Source organism: Pinus tabuliformis, chromosome X, assembly GCF_031772625.1.
Source record: "Pinus tabuliformis cultivar Carrire ecotype Pingquan chromosome X, CPIR1, whole genome shotgun sequence".
In the NCBI taxonomy this organism is placed as follows: Eukaryota; Viridiplantae; Streptophyta; class Pinopsida; order Pinales; family Pinaceae; genus Pinus; species Pinus tabuliformis.
In genome coordinates this window covers 842,517,030-842,536,653 of record NC_142308.1, presented here as the reverse complement: position 1 = coordinate 842,536,653, position 19,624 = coordinate 842,517,030, and the positions used below count along the sequence as shown (strand labels likewise).

Sequence of the window (19,624 nt, the reverse complement as noted above, 5' to 3'; positions counted from 1 at the left end):
GACCGACATCAGTTGGCTGAAAAGGACTGCGATTCAAAATAGAAGAAAAATAAAATTACAAGAAACAAGAAAGGAAAAAACTGAAATGTAACTAAACTAACAGAAAAGTAAAATGAATTCTAGCCTATTCAGGAGGTAACCACCATGTGGTGGCTACTGGAAGTATCTCTTCAGATGTTGGCCATTAAGAGGGAGTTTTTCAATCTCTCCCTATAAGGTTTTGAACCTGTAGTTCCTTGACCAATTTTTTCTACAACTTGGAATGGGCCCATCCATAATTGTTGGAATTTTGTGTGTTTACCTTTTGGCTCATTTAACTTGTCCCATTTTAGGACTAGCTCTCCTACTTGGCAATCTTTATCTCCTGCTAGATGGCGATCAAACCACCTCTTCACAATCATTTGGTGATTTTTGAATTTAATTCTGGCTTTATTTCTCAATTCCTCCAACCTCATCAGTTGGTTGATCCTTTCTTGAAGCAAGGCTTAAGGGATTCCTCTTGAAGCTTGGGAGAGGTGTAAAGAGGGCAGGGTAATGTTTGGAGGCAAGATGGCTTCCTGTCCATAGATGAAGAAGTATGGGGAGTTTCCTAAGGCCACTTTAGGGGTGACCCTATCGGCCCAAATGGCATTAGTGAGAGCATTGTGCCAGTTCCTCTGGTTGCCTGTGACTGACTAATGGATTATGCGCGTGAGGTTCTTATTTGAGGACTCTGCAACTCCAATTCTCTGGGGGTAATAGTTTGCTGCATACCTTATGTGGATTGATTTATCAATAGAAAATTAAGTCAATTTCAGTGATGAAAAGTAAGAAGCGTTATCAAATATGAGAGCGTCAGGGATGACATACCTATTGATAATGAATTTCTCAATGAATGATATTACCTCATATTCATTCACCTTCCAAAGCGGGATGGCTTCAGTCCATCTGGTGAAGTAGTCAGTCACTGTGAGTATATACTTATGTTGTTGTGAAGAGTTTGGAGTGATCTCGCCTATGATGTCTAGGCCCCATTGCTAGAATGGTCGATAAATCATAACAGGCCTGAGGGGAACAACTGGCTTTCTTTCTCGTCCTACGGCGGTTTGACACACCTTGCATTTGCGAGCGTAGGCATGCAAGTCTCTAAACACTGTGGGCCAATAATATCCAGCTCTTAATATTTTGTGAGCAGTGGTCTCTCCGCCGTAGTGACCACCTGCTGGGCCATCGTGCATTTCTTTCAATACATGGTCAGCATCATCCTTTTCCAAACACCTCAGCTAGATTCCATCATAATTTTTTCTGTATAATATGTTATTGGCCAAATGATACTGATTAGATTTCAGTCTGAGTGCTCTCCTTTGTGACGCATCCATGTGTTCAGGACATGATCCCCGTATTAGATAGAGGCGTATGTCGTAGTACCACGACTCAGGATCCAAAAAGGCTTCCGACGTTTCTCGCTCATACATCAGTGCTTCGTTAATCCATAGGGGCTCCTCCCTGAATTTCATTTGTGCATAATGCATGCTCTACATTTCTGGCTCTTCAGACAACCCTTCTTTATCCACCAAGGCTTCTGCTGCTAGCCTGCAAAGTCCCTGCCCTCGAACTATCTGTGCCAGCTTAATCTCGAGGTCGAACTCTTGAAGGGCGGTTATCCAATTCCCTCTCTGTTAACCCATTTCCTTCTGCATGAAGAGGGCTCTTACAGCGGGATGGGGAATGATTACTTTGGTCCTAACCTTTAGTAGATAAGGGCGGAAATGTTTTATGGCCTTGAAAACCGCAAAGCCTTGTTTCTCCATGTCTGGGTATTTGAGTTCTGCCCTTTGGAGATTAGAGCTCATATAAGAAATAGGGACTTCGCTTCCTTCGTTATTTTTCTGGGTGAGTATTGTGACATACGAAACATCAGAAGAAAAAGTGTACAAGAATAATTCCTTGTCGAAATCGGGGCTGACCAATGCAGGAGCTTCAACGATGGCTTCCTTGATTTGCTGAAACGATTTCTTGGCTTCATTGCTCCACTTATACAAAACGTCTTTCTTCATCATTAGTTGCATGGCGCGCACTATTTCGGTGAAACCTGAGACAAATTTCCTAATGAAATTGATCTTCCTGAAGAAAGATTGCATTGCTCTTTTATTTACAGGGGGTTGTATTCTCATGATAGTCTCTATTCTTTCAGGATCAATAACAATCCCTTCTTTAGAGAGGATATGACCCAATAGTTTCCCCTCTATGACTGCAAAGATGCACTTCTTGGGATTCAACGATATTCCATACCTTCAAAATCTTTCGAAAATTTGTTTCAGATGATAAATATGATCCCCCTGTGATATGAATACACAGTGATGTCATCCATGTAAACCACTACTGATCTGTTAATCAACACTCAGAAAGCTATGTCCATAGCTCTCTGAAATGTGGCACCCACATTAATAGGTCTGAAAGGAATTTTACTATATGCGTAGGTGCCCCATTTAGTGTTGAAGGTTGTCTTAAGCTGATCCCCACTAGATACCAGCACTTGATTATATCTTGAGAACCCATCTAACAGGGACAACATTTCATACCCAGAAATGCACTGAAGAATGTGTTCCATAGAAGGGACATGATAGTTATCATTTTGCGATGCTTTGTTCAGGTTTCTGAAATCAATACATAGCCTGATGTCTCCATTTTTCTTTCTCACAGGTGCGAGATTGGCTACCCAGTGTGTGTGTCTGACAGGAAAGATGATTTTAGCATCCAACATTTTGTTTAATTCCTTCTTCACCAACGGTTCTAGGCTTGGATGCATCTTACGAAGCTTTTCTTGGTAGGGCCTAGCCTCCTTTTCCAAAGGAATTACATGCTACATGATGTCGGTATCAAAGGTTTTTAAGTCTCCATACGTCCATGCAAAGACATCCTTGTATTCTTTAAACAACTTGACAAATGCAACCTTTTCTTGTGGAGAAAACCCCAAGCCTAGATTGACGTCTTTTGGGTCTTCTTTGGTTCCCAGGTTGATCACTTCATACTTCATGGATGAGCTATGTGTTTTGTAGTTAGTTGGCTTCTTGAATTTGTCATGCAAGTCATACAAGTGCTCCATCTTAACAACTGACTTAGGAATCACATTGGGCTGATCTTTTTCCTCAACTTCCCTCTCGTTCATAAGCTTGTCGTGCTCTTTTTCATCAATGAATGCATTCTTGAATGTCTTCTTGTAGTGAAAGAACTCAATGAATTGATCATCATCTTCAAACACCTACCAGTTTGAGATGTTATCAGGCACAGATGGTCTGAAAACCAATTCAACATAACATTTATTCTTCTTCAATCTAAAATCAGGCAAAATTTTAGCAGCCATACTAGCCATCAGATGGACATCTTGGTTTTGCCCTCGAGGTATGTATGTGATATTAAAAGAATCAAAATTGTCAATTAAGCCCCATATCTCATGCTGGTACCTTACCAGGTGTGGCGAATTGTAGTGTATCCTATTCCTTACCTAATCCACGATTATTTGTGAGTCACCAAAAATTTTAAGATTTTTTACCTTCATATCAATGGCTTTTTTTAGGCCCTGCAGCAAGCCTTCATACTCTGCCATGTTGTTTGTGCACATGAACTCCAACTGGTTGGCCATCAGATGTTGGTTCCCTTGTGGATCAACGAGAACGCTGCCATCACCTGCACCTTCAAGGCAGTTAGAGCCATCAAAATAGACTGTCCAAAATACAAAGTCTAATGTTACATCAATTGAATTGCTTCCTATGAAACTAGTCCTATTATCTACTATATTACAAGGTGGTTCATCAGTTGGATTACAGGGGATAACTTCCAACTGTGTGTTTATTGCAGTTTCTTCAATTGTTTCTGCATGGAATTCTCCAAAACATGTTTATGTGGCACAAAATTTGAAACTGTAATTCCCAAGGATAGAGTTGGTAAACATTAGAGCTTCATTGGGACCATTTAGCTCCGTCACTACATACTTCATGTATCTTTCACGATCAACTCTCAGCATATCACCCTTCCCCTTCTAAGGCAGCAAGAGATGGGACCAATCAGTTGAGAAGTATCCATTCAGTTTTGTTGACCAATCCCTACTAAGCAGCATTCCATAAGCCTTAGGTATATCGACTACCACTATATCAATGACTTGAGTATATTGTGGTTTAGCAGTCATCCAGATCAATATATCTTTCAATTCCCCAATTACTTTCACATTTGTCCTGTCTATTTGCATGATTCAAGTTCCAATTTTCTCAGGTACCACATAAAGTCTTTTAGCAACAACGTAAGGCATCACAGTGGATGAGGTACCTGAGTCTACGAAGCAGTTGTGTACGTTCATGTTGAAGATTTCAAATGTGATAAGGAAAGGGGGAGTCATGGATTTTGATTTCCTTCCTATCATGGCTGCACTGACATCTTGGGGTTTTCGATTCATTTTTGATAGGGTGGCTTCCATGGCTGCTGGATTTTGGGTTGTGTTGGGAGTACTAACAGGTCTGGAGATTGAATTTTGGGTTTGGCAGCTCGGGATGGTAGGAGTTTTACAGTTCCGCTCATTCATAGCTTTCAAGAGCAAGTCTCTTTGTGTGTTAATTTTGGCAAATCAAAGTATGTGATATTAGCCCTAGATTTCTTAAGATCATCCACAATATTGTAATCAATGTTATAAACAAGATAGGGCAGAGTAAACATACCGGTTTTTCCATTCTTAGGTGGGAGTTTACCATCTTGAGTAGCCTTCGTTGCAGTGGGAGATGCATTTTCTTTCTCTGGATGGTTTGCAATAGGGGTATTCTTGGATTGACCACTAGGTCTACTCTTCTCAACAGGGACTTTGGGAGCAGGTGCCTTCATAGGGCGGACATCTTTCTTGGTCTGATCTACAGGCTTCATCACACCCGCAAGTGGCCCCTTGCTTCGTGTGTGGATTTCATTAGTGTGGATTTCTGCCATACTGTTTCCTTGGTCATCATCGTTCTCGTTTGTATAGAAATCCCACAGTACGTTGATTTGAGATTCTTCTTCCAAGGGCTCTTCTACTTGGTATTCTTCCTCATCTTCTTGTTCTGGCTCTAGCTCCACTATAGGTTCTTCTTGGTTAAGGAGCGATTTGATAAGAGCCAACTCTCCTGTATTTAAATTCCCTTCATTGGGTGGAGCAGGCAGTGCAAGTGGACCATGACTACCTTTTATATTCTTATGATAGAAAGGTTTGAAAAGTTTTCTGTTGTTATACTCTCCTCCACTCCCGCTTGTACTCTCTCCAGAATTCATTTTCATATCGATGACTGTATTTGTCAACTTCTTAATGATCCGATGCAAACCTTCTACATCTATGGTATCCTTTTCTTTGGTTTCAGCCCCTTTGTTATCACTCCCATTATTCTTCTTGGATGCTTGAGAGGCTTTCTTTTCTTCGGTTGTATGATGGCATGCTGTGAGACTGAGAATTTCATTCTCGACTTTTACTGCTTCATCGATAGCACCCTGTAAGGTTTGTGTGTTACTCCTTTTGACCCACATTGCAGTAGGGACATGGAGAGGAGTGATGTAGAATTCCATGAGCACCTCCTCAGTAGGTCTAGCGGTGGCCGAGATTCTGTTGAACAAGGTGTTGAATTAGATGTTAAAATCCTTAACCTTTTCTTTGGTCTCCATTTTTAAACGGGATAATTCTAGAACTAATGCAACAAGGGTTTTGTCATCGCCAAACTTCTCTAAAAAGGCCCGTTGAAAGGAATCCCATGAGGTGATCGATCTGGTTCTCAAGCTAAAGTACCATGTGGAAGCTGCACCAATCAGGGTAAAAGGGAATAAGCGACACACTATATCTTCATCAGCCACCCCCAACATGCGCATGACCAGGAAGAAGGCCTGAATATGGTTATCAACGATGTCTCCCTTCCCAGAGTCGAATTTAGGCAGTACTCTTTCTGCATTCTTGGGTAAGGGATGCTGCTTCCCAGGTATTGCTACGACATCCTGAGCGAGCTAGGGAGGAAGTGCTCTCAGAGGAGGTGGGAGTTGGTTTCCACCCGGTTGAGGAATATTAGCTAGATCGAGGATAGGGATGTTCTAGTTGAGGGTTTCTTCATTAGGATTTTCCAAATCAGGCCAGGGATTGCCTTTAGAAGGGAATCCTTAGGAATTTCTTCCCAAGGAGAGTCGATACTCTGCAAAGAATCAAGCACAATATCTTCAAGAGAAGGAGCTGCAGATGTCTATTCATTTATGTGATAGACCCTTGGCTTTCTTTTTGCTATCAGAGGTAAATACTGAAAGATAGGGAGCTGTGATAGGGAATGCACGTAAGCCCGAGTAAGTCTTTTGACTAGTTGTTCCTGAGTGACAGGATACTCCCACAGTGTCTCTTCTTCGAAATGAGGCTTTACCGAATGAGAGGAAGGGTCTTTTCAACCTTCACAATCCATGCATTAATATTTTTGAATCCATGCATGGCACTTATAAATGAAATCTTGAAAAGTTGTGGATGGTGGTTCAGGCCCTTCTTCTAGCGCCAATTTGTTGACAAGGTGAATTTTCACTTTACCAACAAGGGGAACTAACCCAATCACAGACCCCAATTAGGCCTACTTTCGTTTGGAATGGCTAGTTCCAACGGGTCTTAAGGGACCCCGTAAACTATCAAATGTGTTGAAAGATGGCTTCTGGGAGGAAGACTTCAATTAAATCAACAAAATAAAACAGCTAACCAATGTGTATTAAATCCTATCTACACTACTTATAACTACACTAATCTAGTCCTAACTGTCCTAATCTATCCTATAGGAGCAAAACAAAGGAGGTTAAACATCATATATAAATCCCAAGTCCAAATGAATCAATTACTGGTCCACATAAGAACAAGGCTGTATTCAATCCTAATCACAATGAAATTACTTATACAGGAATATACATTCCTTTCCATACAAATAACACTTGCAACTGATGTTTAACAAAGTCAGGAATCAACAATGTTTCATGAATTATTAATGCTATTGAATTACATTTAAATAACCGATAACAACCATGAACTGCAGGTTATTAAAATGCATAAAGCAAACCACATTTGTCTTTATACCAGCAACAATACACTGATCCTAAACATATGAGAGAAAGGGGAAACAAATTTGAAACAACAGGCTCCTTCTTGAACCAAACAGTCCTCTTTATTCACAATAAATCAAAGTTGTTTTTCTCCAAATAGAAAGCCCTCCTCTCCTATCCAAAGGTAATACTTAAGTAGCCCTGAATGACCCTCGATCTTCCATGACCTTTCATTTCCCCTCTTTTCATTACATGGATCAACATATACAGATGAGAACGGTCGGTGAAACTGTTGACACGCCGAGGTCACCTTTGGTGGAGCGTTCTCCTTCTCGGGGGAATGAATGGATGCCTCAAGAACAGAGAAGGACTGCGTATCATTTCTTAGCACCAGTGTGGAGTGGCTATCATTCTCTGTCATTTCCTGAAGGAAACTAAATATACTGCGCTCATCATCCCACATCTAGCATGCTTTGTGATGTATCTGGCAGTGATGACATCTTGATGGATTAGCGTTGTCATGAGTGCTTCCAATGAACTGAAGGAGTGCCTCCATTATGCACTATGGCGGTCTGTCTTCCCTTTCGTAGAGTGTGTTTCACAATGCTGACACTAGTGGAGTAGATATGTCATCTTGATACAGCTCACCTTCATCCATTACCATGTCTGCTCGAATTTTCCTGCAAAATAATTCATATTAGCTATGACTGTGAGAAATATGGCAAACATGCCTACAAAACATGAATCTTGTGTTTATAACATCAAATGTGAAAGAACCCCCCCTTCTTTTTAATTTATGCACTAATTAAGTCATGTGAATGTAAATACGATTTACATTGAAAATCCTCGCAAAACACACATTGGAATCGAAAACTCGGACTTGAAATACTATAGGTGGGACCCTATACCCTATCGGGTCCGCCATATGGCATTTTCCATAAAAAGCGTGACCATAGTATTTTATCAAATACACAAGAAAAACGGGAAAACCCGCGTCCGGGCCGTACAACCAGACTTAAAATTTTATATGCCTGAGCCTAAATTATCGGCGGGTCCGGCGTATAGTGTCGCACCTTATGCATGAGCGCTAGACCTCGCCGATGGGGAGGGGTGGACCCAATAGCATATATATTATGTTTTAATCGGATCGACGGGTCCGCCATATCGCATATTGCAATATGCACAGGCCTAGGGCCCCGCCGATTGCGATATGCGATTAGGCCAGACCTGATATATATATATATATATATATATATATATATATATATATATATATATATAATAGCCTCGACGGGTCCGCCAGATCGGATTGTGCTTTATGTTCACGCCGTGGACACCGCCGATTGTAATATGCGACAAGGTTCGAACCCAATGTATATAAAATACGGTTAATCATGCCGTCGGGTCCAGAAGGAAACAATGTGTAGTGTTAATTGCGATAGGCCCAAAAAAAAGGGAATTATTCATGTTTTGCGAAGTATTTCTGCTATAAAGAATTATGATGGGAATAATGATGCGATAGAAGGTTTTGAGGGCTTAAAAGGTTTCGATGGAGGGAATGAATGGAGGGCTAGGTTGGGTGATGAATGGATCATGCAACAAGGTCTAAAAAAGGGGGTCCTAACCATTAAGAACTGAAAATTTAGCTCGGCAACAAGTTAAAGTCTCTGGGACTGAACAGATCATTCAAAGAGGTAGAAGACTAACTTTTAGGGGACCCATTCAAAATTGCTGCCAAGGTAAGTTTTGATAGGGTGGTGGTTGTGGCCACAGCACCACCCCAGATGTCTTCTTGTAATATCCTCCTTGGAAAGTGAAAACGATTGACCACAAACAAATCTCACCAATTTTTTGCAGTTTCTGGATCGGTAACTTCCTTTATAACATGAATAATCTCATGCCATTAATTGTAATGGAGCAACTTGGTTTACATATTACTAGATCTTATAAGGACCTTTACTCCTTCGATTCTAAGAAAGTAAAATGCTTGGGAATGATAAAGGACCTAGTAGTGAACCTGGCTCAAATACTTGTTAAGAGCGTAGTGATGGATATAGTGGTAGCATATATCCCTGCAAGATTTGGCATGCTTTTATCTAGGTCCTTGGGTTCTAAAGTCAGAGGTTCCATCAAGTTAGATCTGACTTATGCCACCATTCCTACCTTTGGGGGTGAATAAATAAGATTGTACAAAGAGTCAAGGTTTGTAAAAATAGTGACTAAAACTGAGGGCTTGAAGAATTCTCTTGTGTACGGGAAAGAGAGTGATATTTCTTGTCTGCTACTAGAGGAATATGATATCATTTCAGAAGAAACACATGTACACCTAGCAGTCCAGTTAGATGATCAGCACAAATCTGAAGGCAAAGTATGGAAATTATACTTTGATGGGGCTAATTTTAGAGAAGGAAATGGAGCAGGGGTGTTTTTAGTAACCCCTGAGGGAAAATTGATCCCGCTTTCATTTAAACTAGAGTTTAAAGCAACCAATAACGTGGAAGAATATGAGGCATTACTCCTTGGGCTGCAAACAACAAGGAATATGAATATTGATTGCTTGACAATATATGGAGACTCTGAGTTAGTGGTAAAGAAAATTAAAAATCAGTGTCAGACTAAACATCCCAGATTGAGGACCTACAGAAATGAGGTGTGGGACTTGATAGACAACTTCTTCTTGGCATTCAATGTTCAATTCCTGCCCAGGGAAGGGAACATAATGGCTGATTCCCTTGTTGTAGCTGCAAGCAACTTTAAGCCTCCTCAAAATCCACTTCTCAGGTATGAGGTTGAAGTTAGATACAAACCCTCTATACCTGATAATGTAAAGCATTGGAAGGTATTTGAGGATGATGAGAAGATCAAATGCTTTATAGAAGTCATTGGGGAATTTTCAAATTCAACTATCGACTAAGAAGAAGAGAAAGTGACAAAAGAAAAGACAACTGCATGGAAGATACAATCGCTGGACACAAATTTCTACAACTAAAGGGAAATACTGTTCCTCGCTGCCTTGTCCCACTGGAGAGACTATTCAATAAGAACAATGTAACCTCAAAACCTACAACATAAGGAGTGGATGAACATGTGGAAGACTGCAATATCGGCTCAAAGGATGAACTGAAGATGGTCAAATTATCAAAAGAGATCCCCTCGCAATATAAACAAAGGTATTTAAATCTCTTCAAAGTTTATAAAGATATTTTTTCTTGGTCCTATGATGATTTGAAGACATTTGATACTAACATTATCTAGCATAATATTCCTCTAAAAAGTGGAATGAAACCTTGTAAACAAAAGCTCAGGAAGATCAATCCCCTCCTACTCCCATCTATTGAAAAAGAAGTAAGGAAGCTTCTACAAGCTAAAATCATAGTGCCTCTAAGGTATTCTGAGTGGGTAGCAAACTTAGTTCCAGTCCAGAAAAAGAATGGAGAAATAAGGTTGTGTGTGGATTTTTAGAACCTTAACAGAGCATCATTAAAAGACAACTACCCACTACCAAATATGGAATACATATTACAAAAAGTGGTTGGTTCAGCTAGGATGTCCATGATGGACGATTCTCAAGATACAATCAGGTGGCAGTACACCCAGATGACGAAATGAAAGTGACATTCACCACCCCTTGGGGGACTTTTATGTATGCTCTCATGTGATTTGGTCTTATAAACACAGGGGAAACGTTTCAAAGAGCTATGGATATAGCATTTTTGGGGGAACAAGACAAGTTTGTAGTGGTATACTTGGATGACATCAGAGTCTTCTCCAAGACCGATGAAGAGCATATCTTGCACTTGAAACTCACCTTTGAAAAATGCAAGAGATATGGATTATCTCTGAATTCGAAGAAGTCTGAGTTTTCTCTAAGTGAAGGAAAACTGCTGGGACACATAGTGGCACAGGAAGGAATAAAAATTAATCCTAAGTGAGTGGAGGCTATTAGTCACATTCCCTTGGCTAGAAACAAGAAAGAGATTCAAGTGCTTTTTGGAAGGATCAATTTTATGAGAAGATTCATACCTAACTACACTGAAATAGTGAAAGGTATCACAGACATGTTGAAAAAGGAGAACGAGGTGAAATGGAGCCCTGTTTCTTGGGAATCCTTTGCTAGAATCAAAGCAGCATTTGCTGAAGAACTAGTGCTAGTCAGCCCTGATTATTCAACACATTTTTATATATTTTCTTTTGCTTCGCCCCATACTATCGCTGATGTGTTGTTACAAAAGAATAAGGAAGGTTATGAATAACCAATCACCTTTTTTAGTCAATTATTGAGAGACACTGAACTGAAGTTCAACATTTTGGAGAAACATGCCTACGCTCTAGGTAAAGCATTAAAGGCATTCATAGTCAATGTATTGCAGTTAGATATTATAGCACACATCCCAACAACAAAAATCAAAGAGATTTTGGTACGAGGAGATAGCGAGGGAAAAAGAGGAAGGTGGATTTCCAAGATCCATGAATATGAATTAGATATCAAGCCTACTAAGTTTATCAAAGGGTAGGGGTTAGCCAAAATATTATCGGAACCCAACTATCAAGCCCTCGGCATTAATTTATTGACAAAAGATAATGAAGTAGGAGTACAACAGGCAGACATTAAAAACTCAGTCCAGAAGATTCATATCGAATTCGAGACATCAGCTTGTTATAAGAATATTGTTCATTATCTATTATTCCTAAGGTTCCCATTGAGAATGGATAAGTCCAAGTATCGAACATTAATACTACATGCCCAAAAATTTGTCATATCTAATGGTCATATCTATTGGAAAGATCCCGCTGGGATTCTACTACTATGCTTGGTGGAGTGTGAAACTCAGAAGGTGATTGAATAATTTCATGATGGTATTTTTGGTGGGAATTATAGTTGGAAAACCACAGCTCACAAGATAATGAAAGCCAATTTTTATTGGCCCACACTCTTTTGGGAGACCCACTCTCACGTTCATACTTTCCAGAAATGCTAGGTCTTTGTCGAGAAGAAGAAACTCCTCTCCCCTTAATCCTTGTGTGTATCGAAGGGCCTTTTAGGCAATAGGGGTTGGATTTCATAGGAGTGATACATCCTCCTTCTAGTGGCCAACATAGATGGATACTCTAAACCACTGATTACTTTACTAAATGGGTGGAGGCCATTCCATCTCAAAATGCAACCGACTCTATGGTGATTAAGTTTTTGGATGAGAACATTTTGTCAAGGTTTGGTTTCCCGATGAAGATTGTGACCGATAATGCTCAGGTCCTTAAGTTTACCAAATTCATTAAATTTTGTCAAATTTTTAATATCACGGTTGAACATTCTACTACATAATACTCTCAGGAAACGGGCTAGCTGAATCCTCCAACACGACAGTGGTCCGGGTCTTGAAGAAAACAATCACAAAAATCAAAGAAACTGGGGTTCTCAACTAGAATTCACTCTATGGGATAATAGGGTGACTCCCAAACGATCCACAGGAAAGTCACCCTTCGAGTTAGCTTATGGAAAAGCAGCAATATTCCCAATACAATTGGCAATGCAAGTTGAAAAATTGTTGCAGGATGCGAAAGAGGAACTGAATGTGGTAACTCAAAGAATACATTAGTTGGTTGAACTCCATGAAAGCAAGGAGAAAGTCAGTGCAAGATTGGTTAACTATCAACTAAAAATGAAGTCTCAGTTTGACAAAAGGGAAAAATATAGACCACTACAGCCAGGCGACTTAGTCTTAAGGTGGGATGTTAGAAGGGAGGATAAGGACAAGCACAAGAAATTCGACCCACTATGGTTCGACCCCTTCAAAATCTCAAAACCCAAAGGAAAGAACACTTTTTTTTTGGAGAATTTGGAAGGAGAAGCATTGGAACTACTGCTAAATGGTTAGTTCCTCAAAACCTACTTCCAGAATTAAAGGTACTTCTCCCCTCATTCATTGTAAAATACCGGTGTGTACATGTAAACATTCTATGATGTTTGAAGCTATCGATGTTTGCTTTTATAAATTTTTGTTGTTATAAAGACTCCTTGCCCAATGATAAATTATCAAGTTGCAGGTTCTCGATGCATTGACGCCAATACATCGTCTCTAGTTGGAGCCAATGTTATCCTCAAATTTCTTATAGTATTCCTAAGGACTATAATGGTGTCAATAATGTAAAATCAGTGAAGAGGATTGTCCCTCTTAAGAAATTGACTCATGACAATGTATGTATTGTGGACAAGGCTTCGGGATTAATCTCAACTCCGATAACCCAAAGGTCTGATGGTATATTTAAATCAACTCTTGGATAAAAGGTGCACATCTCCCAAATGGGATCACCCTTCATCCGCACCCTCTGCTCCTCCGTATAAACTCCAACGGTGAACGACTGTGCAAGATAATTATAGAGCGAGCCCTCGGTGTTGAAAGGTCAGCGTAGATCTAATGGTCTAGATCAATTTCGACGCCTGGCGAGGGACTTCCATCGACCTTGGTACAATCTGCCATAACGCAGTGGGGACCACCTTCTAGGTGGACTTTTCTCACTGGCTCATCAAGAATAACAGGTAAAGGTAAAAGTGTAAAGGTAAAGGTTGAGATCGGGTCTATCCGCCCCTCCAAAGCTCATGCCCATAACTTGGAACTAATCCCAAACTACCCCGTGTCATCCTGCACCAATTCCCAAACCTGCCACTTGTACAAATGCGCCTTTTATGCTATATAAGCCCCTGTTTCCCTAAATTGACCTCCCCTACAACTGCTCTTTGAATGCAGTAAAAATACCCTTGCCTAGACATCTGTGCAGGATTTAGCTCTCCATGTACTCCCAAAAGCAAGGGACCACCTCCACAGTCGCTTTCAAACATCCTTGCAGGATCTAGGTAACCCGACACCCCTACCTCCTGTGTTTTTATTTTTGTTTCACTTGGTAAAATGAAGCACGTGAAACTTGCAACTCATAACACCCGTGAAGTCAAGTCCACTGGTGTTGAGCCCTTAACAGACACCAAGTGTCAAATTGCAGACCCTGCGTTCCCATTCTCGCTCGCCGATCTCCGTTATGAAGTGTTTTCTAAACATGTGAGGAAGGAGGATCATTTTAAGGTTTTTAATCCCGACCTGTATTTCCAAATTACACCCCTAGTTCACCCCTTTCCTAAGTTTATATCTTGGCTCATTAATGCATACTGAAAGAACCTGAATTGTTTAGTATCTACCTCAGGAGCCAAAATCCTGGAAATAACGCCCCTTTTAATCCAAAGAGCTTTAACTTTCCTTGTTTCCTCCACCATGCATACATTCACCGATGCTACCCTAGTCCATCATTTCACTACCCTTCCCCCTGAGGAACAACAATCCTTCTTGGACCAAATCCTCGCTCCTGAAGTCAAAACCCTTCTCACAGATAAGTGGTTCCGAATGAACCTCTTTCAAACCTCAGTGCGACCCATCTTGGCCACAATTTCCTGTTTAATGGGCGAAGATACCTCTCAGAGAGTAAATAAAGCCATCTTGGGGTGCCTACATAAAATGCAGTAGCCTGATTGCTTACTCAATATCCCAGTCTATCTATCAAATACCATCAACTTTCAGCTCCAATATTTCTCAGCCTCTTCCTATTTTCGCTAATACTCTATACTGTTCTACTTATTCCTATATACCCATGTCGAAGAGGTTTATTGTTTATACCTTCATGTGTTCGCTCCCAACAAGAAACAAAATTCCGTCTTTGACTGGAATATCTCAGTTAGAAAAAGACCTGGTTTGGGTAGGTACTCTCAATTCATGTCCACCTTCATGGCCATTGCATACCGAATCATCCATGGGACTCCACCTCCCAGAATCTTCCCACAACAAAAAGAGTTCCTCCAACTCAGCAAGGAAGCTGCCATAGGAGACTGGTACCTCTATGAGGATTACACAGAGATTCAGGTTTACAATTGTGAACTTCATCCATACCTCCTGCTTGTGTTCATGCCTATGAGGATCTTTGCCCTCGAGTTCATTTCATAGGTCCCCAGTGTAGACTTGCTCCACTTTGTACCAGCAAAGAAAGGCTACATTTTTAAAATGGGACAACCTGTAGGCCTTTTTGTGGTAAACGCAAGGCCAAACTTCAAAGTAGTCAAGGCCCTACTCGAATCCATGGAGTTTGAAATGAGAGACACTTGGCATTACGACCCCCAAGGCATTCTTGCATGAAGAAGAGAAAATATTAAAGCTTTAACTTACGTGCATGATCCCAAGTCCGAAATTAAATGGAAAGCTAACTTTGATTCCTGGCATTTTAATACATAGATGGAGACTGAATCCCCAGTCAGCACTTGTAGAGCATCAAAGAGGCCTACTGACTCAATAGGGGAGGATGACATGGAGGAATAACATGTCAATAAAAAGGCAAGAATTCAAGGTCCATGATAGGAACAATAACATGAACAAGAACAAGAATAGGGACATGAAGACAAAGAATTATGTATAAAACTGGAGAAACCAGTGTCTGACCACCCAGGCTTCTAGATTAATCTAGAGATTCCACGAGTAGCCTCCCCTACATCCTCAACTGAAGTGGTCATCCCAGATCTTGAAGGCATTGTTGATGTTGCAGGGTCAAGTTGGCCTCTAGGAAAGGCTATTCAAGTTAACAATAAGAAGGTCAGGGAGAGACTGCATAGGGATATGGATTCTAAGCTAACTCCTCGCCACACTAGAGTGCTAGCTACCATTGACTTGGAAAAATAGGAAATGAGAATATCACTGCAACATCCATCAATACAGTCCCTGCCCATAGGGCCTCAATTCCAAAATTTGGATGCCTCCCTAGAGTTAACCAATGTTCCTTTGGTAAATAAAGTTCAATTACATAAGCAAGTTGGGGAGATGTTATACAATGATCTAGGTAAGAATGTCATGACCATCAATAGAGCTGACACCTACAGAGAAAAAATATCTAATAAGGTGAAAATGGAAAAGATCAAATCTAGAGTAATATTCTTACAGAAGGAGTCTTATAATTAGCTGATCATTAAGCTGGGAATAGATCTAGAGGACAAGTTAGTGGTGGAAACTATTTTAAAATCAACCCAGTAGGAAAATTAGGAGTTGAGACGAAAGCTAAAGATGCCTGGTGGTGAACATATTCAGACAGGGAAGCTGACCCAGGTCGAGCTAGAGAAGGAAGCACTGATGAAGGAGCTCGCTGATTGCAAGGATAAGATATTGACCTTGGAATAGACAATGAATGAACTGCAAAATAAGATTGCATCGAATGTTTTCCCGATAGTAGTGCCTAAAGATCCTCAGAATCCCATTGATCGCCTCACCCAGGCACTAATTGAGCTTCAACTTTTCGAAGGAGAAATGAAGAAGATCCAGAGTGATTTGGATGCTGCTAGAGCCCAATTAGCTCAAAAAGATAAGCAATTGCAAGCCTCGGTTATAAAAGTTGAAACTGTCACTAAGGATATATAGGTCGCTACATAGGAAATAAAGAACTTGAAGGCTAAACTCAAAGGAAATATGTCTCTCATCAAAGCCAGGCAGTTGGTATGGGATGAGATCATCCAAGAAATGAAAAACAGTTGGGAGAGCATAACAATAATACTTGAGAAAAATTTTACTTATGCAGACAGTGAACCCTCAATCATAAATGCTAAAGAGAGGAGTATAAAGAACTCCCAATATGCACTGAAATTTATTCATTTCCTAAGTGAGAAGCCTGCAGAGGAGTTGAGGCCAATGGATATAGTAGACATGACCAACAATGTTGTGGATATTTTAAAGGTGATTTCAAAGGAAGAAGGCTGAGTCAAAGCATATATGAGCTTGATTAAGTTGCAGAAGGACGTGGCTGCCTTCAATGAAGAATTTGATAGACTCTAGCATGCTAGGCTTCGTAATATTTGGGGGTATTGTGGAGAACTGTTGCCACAGGAGAAATATAACTAGAAAATGATAGAAGAAAAGAGTAAGGTAGGATCCTCCTATGAGAAAACAACTACTCTGAAAGGGAAAACTGTAGTAAAATTCTTAAAAAGGGAATTTCAGTTGCTTGGGATGATTAGAAGTTTCTTTCATCGATCGTAGACTCGACTATTTGGGATTGATTGAGTTGAAGATTAATTATAAGAAGTTTAGTGTTGCTCCTCTACCTCCTCAAGCATTATGAGAAATATGTGAACTGTTTTCCAATCCACTGATGGTGCAAATGGTTCATCCTCGATCTCCGCATGTGCCTCACCAGGCCTCATCATCAAACCACCCTTGAGAATTTTCTAGATCATGCCAAGATTTGGCATTTTAAATTACTTTTATGTTATTTTTACTTGTTTTTTTTTTACTTTAGTCAGTTATAATGAGTACATTTTAGTTGTAACAGTTGTACATGTGCAGAGGTTGAAGTTTTGAGATATTTTTGACATGATGATCTGAATCAAGAAGGAATATCACACTAACAACCTATCTCTATTTACAGAGGCCTATATCAGTGATTTTGAGAAACGAAGAAAGGGTTCACGATTTTGAAAGGAAATTATGTGTTATTTTTTGGGAAAGTTTTTCTTCTTTCATGTATGTATTACTCAGAATATTAATGAAAATAAATGGCAATTCCTTCATTCTAGGATTGTAGTATGTCTCCTCTATTTTGTGATTTCATAATGTTCATTTTCCTCTCAGATTTTGCGTTATGTGTTGAGTCATGGAAAAGGTATTCATTTACCATTAATCTCATCATCCTTTTCCTTTATTCTTATCTTTTTATATCTTAATGCGTTAATATATTAAGGAATTACGGTAAGAAATGAAGGAATTATCTGCAGTTACGACTTTGCTAATTATTCCCCTTCTTTATGCAGGAAAACAAAAAAAGGAACAAAAGTTGTTCCCTATGAAAGAACAACAAAAATCGGCAAGCTAAGGAAGGAAAGCGGCGGTTGCAGATAAGGCCAAAGCAAATCAGAAGAATCAGCGCGAGAAAGGAAAGGATGTTTGAAGTTGGAAATCTATTGCGAATCCCTCAGGATCGAGAGATCCAGAGGGATCGCGTTTATCATTTATCTTTTACCCTTTCTTATTATAAAAGGAGATGTTTGTAAGAAGGAAAGGGAGGAATCTATGTTATTATTGAAATTGTAATTTTAATTACAGACTCTCACTGTCGAGAAGAACACGAATATATTTTAATGCTCATTTAGTTTGATGATTAATATATAAGTGAAGTTGTTGTTCCCTCGCATTATCTGAAGTAACTTAATAGTGTTGTTTAGCGGCTAAGGGCCCGACCTCTGGTGGATTCAACTGCTTTCTTTGTGTCATACATTTCCAATTCTCGCAAGTGTGATGGTTTGATAGTATTCTTGCTTTCTCTGATTTTATCTCCTTCGTTGTTTATTGTTTTCCGGTATTGACAGAATATTGTTTTATATAATTTATAGTATTGTCATTTTGGATTGAGTACTTAGGTAAATATTCTGGTTGATATAATCAACTGTAAAGAGTATTAACTATCGTTGTTAGACTCTCAAATTGATGGTATTGCTGTTTAGATTATTTACTGAAGAGTGAGTTTAATTTATATTAAATCAGTTAAAGAGAGACGAGTTGTCATTACTGTACTCTCAACTTATGCTGCTGTTACTTGAATGAATGAAATATTTGATTTCGTTATAGGATTGAGTTTTCTTTATTTGCAATTGGAATTTACTAGATGCATCCGTTTACTTTTGTATTTAAAGATCTATATTGCAATTTAGGAAACATTACTCTCTGAATTAAATAGTAGCCACATACTGTGTACACTCTTGAAATAAGAAGACTTTCCCATATTGATAATTAATGTGAGGATAATTAAGAGTTTTAAAAGGCACCTATTATTTCCCAGCGTTTTGGCGCCATTGCTGGGGAGAGTGTAACCATTTCTAAAGAGTAATGTACATATGATAATTGTTGTTGAAGAAGAATTGGGTATTGAAAACAGAGGGTAAGAACCTACGTAACGAGCAAGTAAAGTGCTTGCTCCTCCGCCTGCTTTTTAGCACAATTACAGAAAAATAAAATAGGTATTTGATGCTTGTCTATTGAGAGAGAACTGGGTATGGTTACGGAGCACATAAAATGCCTGCTCCCCTACTTGCTTTCCAGTAGAATTGTTAAGAACTTAAGGTAGAGATAAACATTTGAATTGTTTGCATGAATGACTAAGAAGAAAAAACCCGAAAACAATCCAATTCCACTACCCAAACCCGACAAATCTAAGGGACCGGTGACCCTTGGACGATCAACTTTCATAGACGACATCCTAAAGAAAGTTGAATCTTAGCCATCAGTAGGTCCTTGAAACGTTGCCTCCAGACAACCCACTGTCTCCCTTCAGGCCACAGGCTCACCATCTGTAGCCTATGCTGAGGTCCACAAAAAAACGGTAGGAACTGAGCAGAGCTTTCAAGAAATTGAAAATTCGCACCCAATTTCCTCACAAGAAGGAAATTATTGTAATATTCATGAAGGAGGAGGAGAAACAGTGGAAACAGAGGAGCCAAGATCCCCTCAGGTTGTAATTCAACAAGGAACACCCAGCATCCCAGACCGAGGGAGTGCTGTTAAGATCATTCCTA

At 39.8% G+C, this 19,624-nt stretch overlaps 1 protein-coding gene across 2 annotated transcripts in view; it reads left to right on the top strand.

Annotated features, from left to right (window-relative positions):
* LOC149142378 (small acidic-like protein) overlaps positions 1–18,229 on the top strand; it is a 270,282-nt gene extending 252,053 nt beyond the window's left edge. Inside the window, exons 10-11 of one of the 2 annotated variants that reach the window (XM_089453187.1) lie at positions 17,688–17,718; positions 17,867–18,229. The gene's annotated coding sequence lies outside the window, so the exon portion shown is untranslated. The remainder of the gene's footprint in view (positions 1–17,687; positions 17,719–17,866) is intronic. The other variant, XM_089453186.1, reaches the window with a different exon arrangement.
* Positions 18,230–19,624: the final 1,395 nt, after the last annotated feature.